Consider the following 13160-nt stretch of genomic DNA (forward strand, 5'->3'; position numbering starts at 1 on the left):
TTGATAACAAGAATAATAATCAAAACAATAATCAAATTTTAAGGTCACACCCAAACTAAACACTAAATTGACGTATGAGACCCTCTTGTTTGTTGGACAAAGGATCCTTTTCACAGTGATTTGAGTGCTAAAGTCTATGTTATATATAACTTCTATATATTTGTAAAAATATATGATTTCATTTAAAAGTACTTAGATCATGTTAAATAGACTTAATTAGAGTTAGTAATTCTATTTACATTTAAATATTTTTAAATGGATTTAAGTAGATCTACATATTTAATCAAATGAACATGTCTTGAAATGAGACAACCTTGCATTTAAGATGTGCTTCTTATGGTAGGGCTATGTGTTAATTTTTGGTATGTTCTATGCCTAAGAGCAATTTACTTCAATTTTTTTATTATCCCAATATCAATAACCAGTTTAGCAATCACATCAACATGATAGTAAAATGCAGATAGAACATAAACATAAACAGTAGAAGACAATCCAAGACAAGACGACACAAGATGTGGCACTAGCCAGGGACAAACCCCAATGGGGGAAAGCCTTGATCAATTCTTATGTTTTTCAATAGTTTAGTAGGGAGAGGTAGTACAAATTTACAAATCTGATAATTTATGATAGCAGCGAAAAAATCCTAACCAAAAAAGTCAACACTGGTCAAATAGAGCAAATTCTTCCTCTGAACAACTCGGTCAAACCCAGTCAACTTTGGCCTTCAACAACAAACCCAAACAGTCCAAAACAGTCCGAAAAATTCAGTCAAAGTCTAGTCAACTGAAGTCAAAATGTAGCCAACAACTAGGGTAGTCAATGTTGGTCAAACCAGAGGTCAGATCACCTCGGTTTCAGTGCCCAGATCTGCGGCTAGCCAGGGAGAAGCTGCTTCACCCAATCAACAGTCAAAATAGGTCAATGCAAGTGGTCAACGTAGCCAAACAGTCTCCTTGCAACTCGGTCAATGCTGGTCAACGCAGTCAACTCCTTCCTTCGCACGTGTGAGAGATCGCTGCCCTAATTTGAGTACCCAATCAAGTGAAGAGAGAGAGATGAGTGAAGATGAGATGATGAAATAATGACTTGAGGTCTCCTCCTTTTACATGCAATGTTCAGGGTGAATTAGGGGTAAAAATACCTGTTTTTCTTGCTCACTGACCTTGACAATTTGTCAATAATACAAATAAATTAATATCTTCATTTTACATCAGAATCAGATGATCTTTAGATCAATCACACACCTCTTGGAGAGAGGAATCCAAGAAAAATATCAGCTGTCATAAATAAGATGACCCATGTGGAGTTTGGCCCTAGTGGCCAATTTTAACATTCCCTCTCAACTAGGGAGAACTCCATCTGCTAATCCATCTATCAGTTGGTACTATCTCTGCCATCAATGCACCGCTCTGCACTGCTGAACGATGAAAAAGAAGAAGTGATTAAGAATGTATCATACCATTCTCTACTGACCTGAAGTCAGTCCCAGATAAAAGAGAGTGTCTCATACCACTCTTACTGCCCGAAGTCAATTCCAATAGAGAGTGTGTTTTACCACTCTTACTGACCTGAAGTTAGTTCCAATTGATCCCAAATCAATGTCGGTCATCCTAGCATAGGGAGTACAATAATACACGATGCGTCTATCAGTAGTACTATGGTCCCTATCCTCATTTCCCTACTCGTTGGCCATATGAGAGGTACATCCCATGAGTCCCAGACTGCATGGGTAGGATGTTTCAACAAGAGAAGGATGGACCACTTACCCTGCCTACATGTCGCCATGGGGTATCACAGGGGAAGGCTGAACCACTCACCCTGTACACAACAAACCACTAGGGGAAGACTGAACCACTCACCCTATGGTTGCTCATCGCTCCAAGAACACCAAGCCCTCGGAGCTCCTAGAGCTCAATGTCCATATCATATAGGACCCTCATAAGAGGGTCTCTCCACGACTCCTAGTCGTTCTCGGAAAGTCAAGAATTTGACTTTTCCCACGGGCTTTGTCAGAATGTTGGCGACTTGCTCATTAGTCCTAATGTGATGGAGCCTTATTGCTCCTCGTTGTACCATATCCCGGATAAAGTGGTACCTGATATCTATGTGCTTGGAGCGATCATGAAATACGAGATTCTCTGATAATCGGATCCCACTCTGGCTGTCGCAGAGGATCACAATGGTATCCAACACATGTCCAAACAACTCACTAAAGAGCTTTCTCAACCAGACAGCTTCACAGGAGGCCATACTCGCAGCTATGCATTTGGCCTCAGCGGTGCTCAAGGCAACTGACTTCTGCTTTCGGCTCATCCATTATATCGAAGCAGAACCTAAAGAAAAGAAACACCCATAAGTGCTCTTGCAACCCACCACACTGCCAGCCCAATCAACATCAAAATAACCATGCAGCCTCACATCTCCGGCAGTGTATCTCAGTGCATGAGTGATTGTGCCCCAAAGATATCTCAGAAGATTCTTGGCACCAATCCAATGTATGTGATGAGGCTCAACCATATATTGACTCAACGTATTAATTGCAAAACATATGTCCCGATGGGAGTTCACCAAGAACATCAACGCTCCTATGAGTTGACGATACTCAGAAGCATTTCCCAATTAGGTTCGGCAACACTACCACATAACTTCTTGAAGTTAAGCTCCATCGAGGTAGTCACAAGCTTGCAGTCCACCATCCCCAATCTGTCCAATACAACATATTTTCCTTGAGATAGGAAAATTTCTCCTGGCTTTTGCCAGACTTCCAACCCTAGGAAGTAGTGCATCAGTCCTAGGTCTTTCATCTCAAATTTAGAAGCCAACTCCCTCTTACATTTGTGAATGAGAGGGTCTGCACTTGTCAGAAAGAGGTCGTCCACATAAAGTATCAGTATGAGAGGTTTATCATCTTCAACCTTAAAGTAAAGGTTCAGATCGGCTTCACTTTTAGTGAATCTCAGCTTCATCAGATAGCTATCAATCCTCTCATACCAAGCCCGGGGTGCTTGCTTCAAGCCATAAAGAGCCTTCAACAACTTGCATACATGAGATTCTCGGTCATGAACCTCAAACCCCTCGGGTTGTTCCACATAGACTTCCTCTTTGATCGAACCATGCAAGAAAGCGGTCTTAACATCCATCTGATGTAGGTTCCATCCTTGCGAGGCAACAAGGGCTATAATTGAGTGGATGGTGGTGTATTGGGCAACAGGTGCAAATATCTCATCGTAATCCACACCTTCCTTTTGAGAGAAGCCTCGAGCAACAAATCGAGCCTTGAACTTTTCTGCACTTCCATCAGATCCATGCTTGATTTTGTAGAGCCACTTAGAGGTGACAATCGATTTGTCCTGGGGTCTAGGGACCACATCCCAAACATCGTTCTTCATAATAGACTCATATTCTTCATTGATAACATCTTTCCATACTTGTTGCTTCACGACTTCTTCAAATGATGAAGGCTCATTTTGAATGATAGTGCTCATCACAGTCAAGTATCCTTGATACCTGTTCAACTTCTTGCTCTCACTGAAAGTGCCCCTTGGTGCAATATGTCTCTCAGCATCTTCGAGAGTCTCCCTAAGCCATGAGGGTCTCTTCTTGGAGGAGGAGGGCTCTTGGGGAGGAGGATTAATAGGATCCATAGGTTCATCAACATCAGGCATCGTCTCGTCCTATTTTTCACCCTGTTTTGTGTCAGCTTCTTTGTCCTTCCTTGGGATAGGAAGGTTGTTGATCTTGCTAAGGGTCATATCTTCGTCAAAGGTGACATCATGACTTATCTTAGCTTCCCTTTGACCAACCACATAAATTCTATAGCCTTAGAGTTTTCGCTATAGCCGACAAAGTTTGCTTTCTTCCCTGATCCACCCAATTTGCTTCTTTTCTCTTTTGGCACATGAAAATATATGAGACTTCCAAAAATTCTAAAATGAGAGACATCGGGTTTCTTACCAGTGAACTTTTCTTTGGGAGTCTTGGAGTCCAATGTTTGATGAGGGCATCCGTTTTGAACATACACGGCAGTATTTGCAGCTTCGGCCCCTAGAAACTTCAGAAGCCCTTGATCATGAAGCATGGCACGAACGACTTATACAATAGTACGATTCTTCCTTTCAGCCACACCATTATGCTCGGGAGTGCATGGTGTTGTAGTCTCCCTCTTAATGCCAACTTCTTTGCAATAATCATGGAATTCATTTGATTTGTACTCAGTCCCATTATCAGACCTCAATATCTTGATTCTCTTCTCGGATTGATTTTCGATCATGGCTTTGAAGTGATGGAACCAGGTGAACACTTCATCCTTATTTTTCAAGAAGTAGATCCAAGTCTTGCGAGAATAGTCATCTATAAAGGTGAGATAATATAAGTATCCTCCCAAAGAGTTTATGGGCATCATACCAGATATGTCGGAGTGGATCAACTACAATATATCGGTGGTCTTGCTATTACTTGAGGGGAATGGTCCCCTTGTAAGTTTTCCTTCGGCACATCCCGAACATACACCTTCATGCTCTACTTTGAACTCGGGCATACCTGTCACCATCTGTCTCACATCAGGAAGAGCCTTATAATGAAGATGGAAAAACCTCCGGTGCCATAGTTCAGATTGTAGAGATGTGTCGCAAGACATGGCTCCCAATGGACTTCCTCCAACTTGATACAAAGTGTCAACTTGGAACCCAAGAGTAAAAGCATCTTTAAAAATCATTTTCCATACACGTACCTTTCCATCGATGAATGCCACCTTGTATCCTTTGTTTTCCATTGCCAAAATGGACACTAGGTTCTTCTTGAGATTAGGTACATATAGAACTTCTTGTAAATGAATTGTGTTACCTTGATTCAATTGAAGGGTAACATTCCCTACTCCCTTCATGGGATAGGTGGCATCGTCTCCAAGAATAATTTCCAAGTTTGTCTCCTCTATCAGATTAGAGAGAGTTTCCTTATATCCGGTGAAGTGCCTTGAGTCACCGCTATCAATTAGCCAATTCCCCAAAGAGTCCGGAGGAGAGGTAGTGGAGAGGGCAGATATAAGATAATACTCCTTATGCTTATTGTTAACAACATTTGATTCTTCATACCTGGAGTTCCTTGCTTTCTTGGAGGGTTAACCATTTCCTTGATGTCCCGCATTCCTTTTTCCTTTGCCATTGAACCTGCCATTCCTTTGATTGTTGTTGTTGAATTACCCCTAGAATGATTGTGATCATCATCATGTGATGTGTCCCTTCTATTTAGAAACTCCCTTGCATAGTGGCCAAACTTATTGCAAACAAAGAACTTGCCCTTCCATCCAGCCTTTGATCCAGGGTTTCCATTGAAATGACCTTTAGACCCTGCATTATTTCTCCTTTTGGAATGAGCGGAGAAAGCAGTGGGGTTGCCTCTATTAGAAGACATTTCTTGCTCCACCATTCTTGTTTCTTCTTGAATGCATCTCGACATCAATTCTTCAAACCCTGGAATTCGATCATTATTGAGAATAGTGGTTCTAAATATATACCGTGGGAGTCTCTAAGGGTAGTGATGGTAAGTTCCCTGTTAGGAATGACCTCTCCAATTGACAAAAGATCATTCTTGATCTCAGTGATCCTTAAGAAGTAGGATTGAATATCCTCGTCCTTGCCCTTCTTAATATCCTTCAACTTATTTTTGAGAAATAAAATTTGATTTGCATCACTAACCTTGAACATGCTGACCAATCTGTCGTAGATCTCTTTGGAGGTGTTCAGATCAGAGATGTAGGCCACTAGATGCTTGTCAATGGAATCTCTGATAATCTTCTTCGCTTTGACTTCAACCTTATTGTACTTGTTCTTCGCAGCAACCATTGCATTTGAAGACTGCTCAGGGATTTTCCCCTTTACATAATCCAATGCTTCTTGTTCTTCCAATGTCAGATCAAGAGACATCTTTCATCCGTGATAGTCATACTTTTCACGGAGCTTGTCTTTAGCTGGGAAGTGGGATGAGGAACCCATTGAGCCTTTTGTCCTTGTCCCACTGTCTTTAGTGATTTCTCTGTCACTCTTGCTTGGGCTTTGTCTTCACCTCACCTCTAATACCATGTTAATTTTTGGTATATTCTATGCTTAAGAGCAATTTACTTCAATTTCTTTATTAGCCCAATATCAATATCCAATTTAGCAATCAAATCAGCATGATAGTAAAATGCAGATAGAACATAAACATAAACAATAGAAGACAACCCAAGATAAGAGGACACAAGATGTGGCACCAGCCGGGACAAACCCTAATGTGGGGAAACCCTTGATCAATTCTTCTTATATTCTTCAATAGTTCAGCGGAGAGATAGTACAAATTTACAAATCTGATAATTTATGATAGCGACAGAAAAGCCCTAACCAGAAAAGTCAACAATGGTCAAACATGGCATAATTCTTCCTCTAAATAGATCAGTCAAACCCAGTCAACTTTGGCCTTCAACAACAAACCTAAATAGTCCAAAACAGTTCGAAAAATTCAGTGAAAGTCCGGTAAATTGAAGCCACACTGTAGACAACAACTAGGGCAATCAACGCTGGTCAAACCAGAGGTCAGATCACCTCGGTTTCAGTACCCAGATCTGCGGCCAACCAAGGAGAAGGTGCCTCACCCAACCTGCAGTCAAAACATGTCAACATAAGTGGTCAACGCAGCCAAACAGTCTCCCTGCAACTCGATCAACGCAATCAACTCCTTCTTCCTTCGCACGTGTGAGAGATGGATGCCCTAATCTGCATACCCAATAAAGTGAGGAGAGAGAGATGAGTGAAGATGAGATGATGAAATAATTACTTGAGGTCTCCTCCTTTTATATGCAACATTGAGGATGAATTGGGGGTAAAAATTCATGTTTTGCTTGCTGGTCGACCTTGACAATTTGTCGATAATACAAATAAATTCTATCTTCATTTTTACATGTTGGAATTGGATGATTTATAGATCAATCCTACATCTCTCGGAGAGAGGAATCCAAGAAAAACATCGGTTGTCATAAATAAGATGACCCATGTGGAGTTTGGCCCTAGTTGCCAATTTTAACACTATGTTAAGCATATCCTTGTCCTATTAGAGATACTTGATTAACACCGAATTTCATACCATAACTAGTTCCTTGTGGTTAGTATATGTGGGACATATTGAATGGTGAGTAGTTATGTTTTGTTTGGCATCAAAGATGCAAAGACCTTGAACATGTGGGTGTGTGAGAATGGTCGTGTTGCATGTTCAGTTGTCCAAGGAAATGTAGAAGTGAAAAGATCATAGTAGAGGACATGGTGTCATGATTTGATAAGATGTTAAAGGTCCTTGGATGCAAGGATTATTGACATGATAATTGGGCCCAACTATTTTTTAGTTGCTCCAATAAATTAGTTCAATTTGCTACAGTGGGAAACATAGCTGGCTTTTAATAATTGCCGATGGATCCAAAATTGGATTTGGTCACGCAGATAAGTGGAACCAAGCAAAGTGCACAATGACCAAGGATAAGGCATTGGCTAGGTAATCGAAGATCGATTAGAGAAGGATTAACTAACGCTGAATCAATTGAGAAAATTTACTAGGGAAGTGCTAACTAAGATCTAATTAACAAATGTAAACGATTGTGAAAATTCATGAGGAGAGCATGTTGTAAATTAAATAAAAGGCGCATGTTGATGAAGAATTGATGAAGACATGGGTGGTGAATTCGAAGTGTTGAATGCGCAATTGTAGACATGAGTGTAGTTAATGATATAGTTAGTCAACTAGAATGTCACCAACAATTACCATAAAGCTCAATTTTAATATATATATATATATATATATATATATATATATATATATATATATTTCCTAACTTGTTACTAAACCTCAAATGAAGGACCAAGTGGATGAGTAATAGCTTGTTCTATTGCACCACAAGAGCACCATGATGTCCCATCAACAATAACCATAACCATTGAATTAATTGATTGATCTTTTTTTGGAATTTTCATCTATTTTGGAGTTGTTAGCTTGCAAAGCACAATGGGAGAGATATGTGAGGATGCAAATGAGATTTGTTTTGACTTTTTGACCATTTTATGAAGATGAGATGACGGAAGGGAGAAGTTGAGATGATGCCGTTGTAATGAGTTTGTGTATGTGTGTGAGATAGAAGATATGCAAATACCAGAGACAACATGGATTCCTTTGACTCAGACGAGCATAATAATAGGATATTGTTATAGAGAGTGTTGAGAGAAAGATAGAATCTATGTAGTAGAGATCAATTATTGTGGTGAGCAAACAAATGATTGGGGATCTCAAAGGTTAGACTTGTTAGATACCTAATCTTAGGGATTATTGTGTGTTGTAAATATTATTATTATTCATTTAGGAGAAATACAAAGAGTCATAGGTGAATAGGAATATTCATCGAACTTTTTGGAAGATGAAAGTAAATGTCATATTTCAATGTATATATATGACTCACATTGATAAAATTATTCAAGCTTGGTAGTGGTATCAGAGCATTGATGTTTTTAAATAACTCCATAATTTTTCATGCTCATTGCGACACTTGAGCTGATCAATAATGGTGACTTTCAACAAATACTCTTTGGAGTTGCTTCTACCTATGAGTTTTTCTAGGTGAAGTGAAAAGTGAAGTGAGATCGTGCTATATTACCCAGACCAATCGAATGTTGTCTTTATTTCCTTGAAACTCCAAGTCCAACACGAAGTTGCTTGATTTAATGTCTTGATAAAGCACACATTGTTCAAATTTGTTTTGGAGGTTTCCCCATCCACCTTGGAGAAACATCCTAAGGGTAGAAGGTGTTACTATCATTGACCTGACCACCAAGGTCCTATTATGGAAACGAGGTCTTAAAATTTTGTCTTTTTCGATCTCCTAAAAACTTAAAATAAACATCACCATTGCATCTGACTTGTCAGAGCTTTCCAACTATATAATTTTTTCCTCAATTCGACTCTCGGATGAAAAGATATGGCCAATTTAAGATTTGACCAATAACCATTTTCCAAGTCAGCCTTATTGGCTACCACGTGGCGCTCATGTGGTAGTCCTCCATCCCACATGGATTAGTCCACATTGCTCCACTCGAGCCATGTGTTAAGCCTACCTAAGTGGCAACCACGTCAAGTTATTTCCCTTGAGTAAACATGCACACACTTGAAAGTCTTGAGGCGAGACAAACTTTTCTGCGTCAAACAACGAGAAATTTATTGTCTCGGCCCTATCTCTCGGCCTATTACCTTGGCACTTCAACCGTGGCACCCTTCCAAAAATCTTGAGACAAAACCCCCTTTTTACGTCATTTGCTAGGCTTTTCTCTCTTGACATAAATCCTTGCTGACATCACTCTGACATCATCCCATCCACGTGGTGACCTCTAGGCGTGCCACATGTCACCCATTTTAGGCCTTTCAACCCTTCAATGTGGCCAAATCTGAATGCCACGTGGCATGACATCGTGGCATCACGTTAGCCTAAGCACACATCACTTGCTATTGTGGCTTGGGTCCCATCGATCCTGACTTGCTGATGTAATATAGGGATTTTACGTATAATATTTTGGCGTTGACTACTAGAATTTCTTCCATCTCGACCTCCTGTCTCGACTTTCCACAATGGTGCACACTTTGAGGCTCCCAAAGATGGGACCCCATGTTGAATTTGTAACTATGGTCGGTCTTCATAATGTACATTTGGTCACTTGATGTAATTGTATTTATCTAAATGCTTGAGTCAAAAGAAAACTTATTTTGAGTCAAAGTCCCATTGTGACTTTTTAAAGATGATAATTTGAATTCTTGAAATGCAAATTATGGCTCCAAAAGTGAAAATTTGGCTTCTCTCCAAGTCAAGTCGGCCCTATCTAAGAGACACATCCATTCACCCAAGGCGACCTACTATATAAAGGCAATTTGACCTCCTCCATTTGCACATTCACATTCTCTCACACAAGATTAGTTTCCGGGCAAGCAAGCAAGGGACAAGAAGGATGAAGAAGGACAAAGGAGGCCGAAATATCTCCTTTCTCTCTCTCTTGCATCTCGCACGTGCGGATAAGTCTCTCTCTCTCTCTCTCTGGTTTGCATTTTTCTATTGCAACTGTTGTAAGGGGCCAAAATCTCTGGGTTGTCGGCGCAACTGTTGTAGGGCCGAAATTTATGGGGCAACTAGCTATTGCAGGAGGGTCGAAATTCTGGGTCAAATAGGCAGAGTGAAGTGTAGGATCAGATTGGGTGACTTGACTTGGAGGAGAAGGCTAGGTTTGACCATAGGTCTAGGTGTGTCTCTCATTGAACAAGAAGAATTTCTCTATTGAAAAAGGTTGCTGGGTTTTCCCCTTTGTGGTTTTCCAAGGTAAATCTTGTCTTCTTTTGTGTGTTGTGATCTCTATTGTTCCATTGTTCTTTATGGTTGAATTTATGAAGTATAATTGCTGAATGATATATTGGAATAAGTTAAAAGAAGATCTACATCAAAAGTAATTATCATAATTTCAGAAATATTGTGCTAACCCTAATTGCACTAAGAAAATCAACATGGGATCAGAGCCTTGGTGAAGCAAGAAGTGAACATTGAGATCACCTTGACAAAAACCCAGAGAGAATTTTATTCAAGTCCTTGCAGATTGGTTTCTGTGGCTTCTTCCATGAAATATGCAAACAAGCTAGAGGGAGCATCTAATTTCAGAGCTCAGAAGTTAAAATAGATATTCTTCTTGCCAAGAACAAGGTTTTGGACATTGTGAAAGGAAATGTTGTTGAACCAGATGATGATGCAAGAAAATAAAAGTTCAAAGAGGATGACATCAATGCTATGAGCGTTATAGTGGACTCCATTTTGGTTCCCTACATTGAAAAACTTGATACTTCAAAGAAGATGTATGATGCTCTAATGAATCTCTACACTATTAAGAACATTGGTCAATCCAAATGAGCTTGAAGAATGAACTTCGAAATACAAGGTTGACTAATGACGACACTATGGCTTCTTACTTAAGGATTTCTCAAATAAGAGATCATATCCAAGAAATTGGAGAATCCATTTCCAATAAAAAATTAGTGATTACAACACTCAATGGTCTTCCGAGGTCATGGGATTCTTTTGCAGTCGGTACAAGCAGTTGGAAGGAAGCTCCTACATTGAACAACTATGGACATCATGTGCTCAAGAAGAAGCAATATTGATGACTAGAGATTGTGAAGACGAGGAAGTTGAAGCCCTTGCAACTCGTTTCATGAACAAGGGAAACAAGAAGTTTGGACCTCAACATAAGAAGTCAAAAAAATGATCTTCTTCCTCTAACAAGAAGGAATACTTGTCAAAGATCCAATGTTAAGGTTGCCACAAATATGGACATTTCAAGAGAGATTTTCCTAACATGGCTAATAACAAGAAGAGAAAAGGGAAACAATATGCTTCCACGGTGTTGAAGATGAAAAACCAAATAAGGCCAAAGGTCATAAGGATTTATTTTACTATTCTGCTTTGATAGGTTGCGTTGCAGATGATGATGATGTTGAAATGTGTAACTAGGCATGATCTTCATAATGTCTATTGTAATCATGATTTTATATATTTGATATTACAGAGAAAGAAATTTATTATTTTCGTTCTTGATGCATGGGTTTCATGCTCGAGATAAATTAATTTGTAGGTCACACACCCATTGAGTGCTCCTAGGTTTGTCATAGAATTATGAAGTCAAGAGAGTCATTTTCATACATGTAAGACTCCTTTGGGAATGTTGTATCTTGTAAAGAAATTTCTTTTTATAGTCAAAAGTGTCATAAAGACCCTCCAAGACCTTGTCAAACAAGTCGGCCTACAAGAAGGATAAAGTCGGCCTCATGGGAAACAATTCGACCTCCTAAGGAGCCTATATATAAGAGACATCGACCTCACTGGAAGGACATCCATTTAGCTCTCAATAAGTTCAATCAAGGCAAGGAAGAAGACCAAAAGAAGAGCGAAATAGAGGAGAACATGGAAAATTTAAGGGGCTAATATTCACAGGTGGGCTAATTTTCCATGATTTTTCCACAAAAAACATTCACCAATTTCCATTTTTATAAAAGTGATTCGCCCAAATTTTACAATATAAAAATATTTTACCTTAAAAATCACCAACATTATATAGAGACTATATATAGTACCATTATAAATTTAAATAATTTTACAAATATATCAATAATTTTTTAATATTTTGCATATTAGGGACTAGTGAGATTTGCCAATGATTTTAAACTTCAATATAATTTTCCATCCTTAAAATTCTCCTTGGAGGAGAAGAAAATTGAAGAAGAAAAACAAATTTTTTGGATCTGTTTGGTTTATTCCTCTTCACATGTGCGAGATTTAGGGCATCATCTTGCTACATCTAGAACAGAATAAAGAAGCCGAGTTAGGGCTCCAAAAGGATCTACTTTGCAAGTTGAATTCCAAAGAAAGAAGAACCAACTCAAGTGAAGGAGAAGGAAGGAAGAAATCACCGTCTTGTCAACCTGTCCAAGAACTAGGGTTTTTGCAGTGACCAAAAGTTGTTGGGGTCAAAGTTGCTGGAAAGGTTGCTAGGGTTGAAGTTGCTAGAAAAGTTGTTGGGTGGAAGTTGTTAGAAAAGTTGCTGGAACTTGTGAAAGTTAACTTGGTCTTGGAGGGGTCTTTGATAAGGGTCTTAGGTCTTGGAATTTGTCGTTTGAAGTTCTATATGAAGAGAAGAATTCTCGCGGGTCTTCCTCTCAAGCGAAGAGGTTTTGGCCCTAGCTTGCAACCTACTTTTTGTGTCCTCTTGTCTATTTGATCTTCATAGTTTGGTAGCTATTTGATGATAAGAACATAATAATAATAAAGTGAAAGAAGAAGCTAATCAAGTTAAGCAAAAATACATCACAATCAGTTATCAAATTAAGAGAAATCACCCAATCTAGTTGCCCCTAGATTTCTCAACATATCAGAGCTAAGGTGACTACAACAAGAAGAGGTAGCTTGAAGATCACATCATTGAATAAGGATACATAAGGGCTGAGCACAAGAAAATCATTAAGAATGATTGAGAAGCACCAAGGAAGAGTACTCATCTCAAGGATCACATTATCAATAGGAGAAGAAGACCTCAAGGAACCTGCCTCCACTCAAAGAAAGAAGGAGT

The sequence above is a fragment of the Pinus tabuliformis genome, chromosome 6, assembly GCF_031772625.1.
Source record: "Pinus tabuliformis cultivar Carrire ecotype Pingquan chromosome 6, CPIR1, whole genome shotgun sequence".
NCBI classification, from domain to species: domain Eukaryota; kingdom Viridiplantae; phylum Streptophyta; class Pinopsida; order Pinales; family Pinaceae; genus Pinus; species Pinus tabuliformis.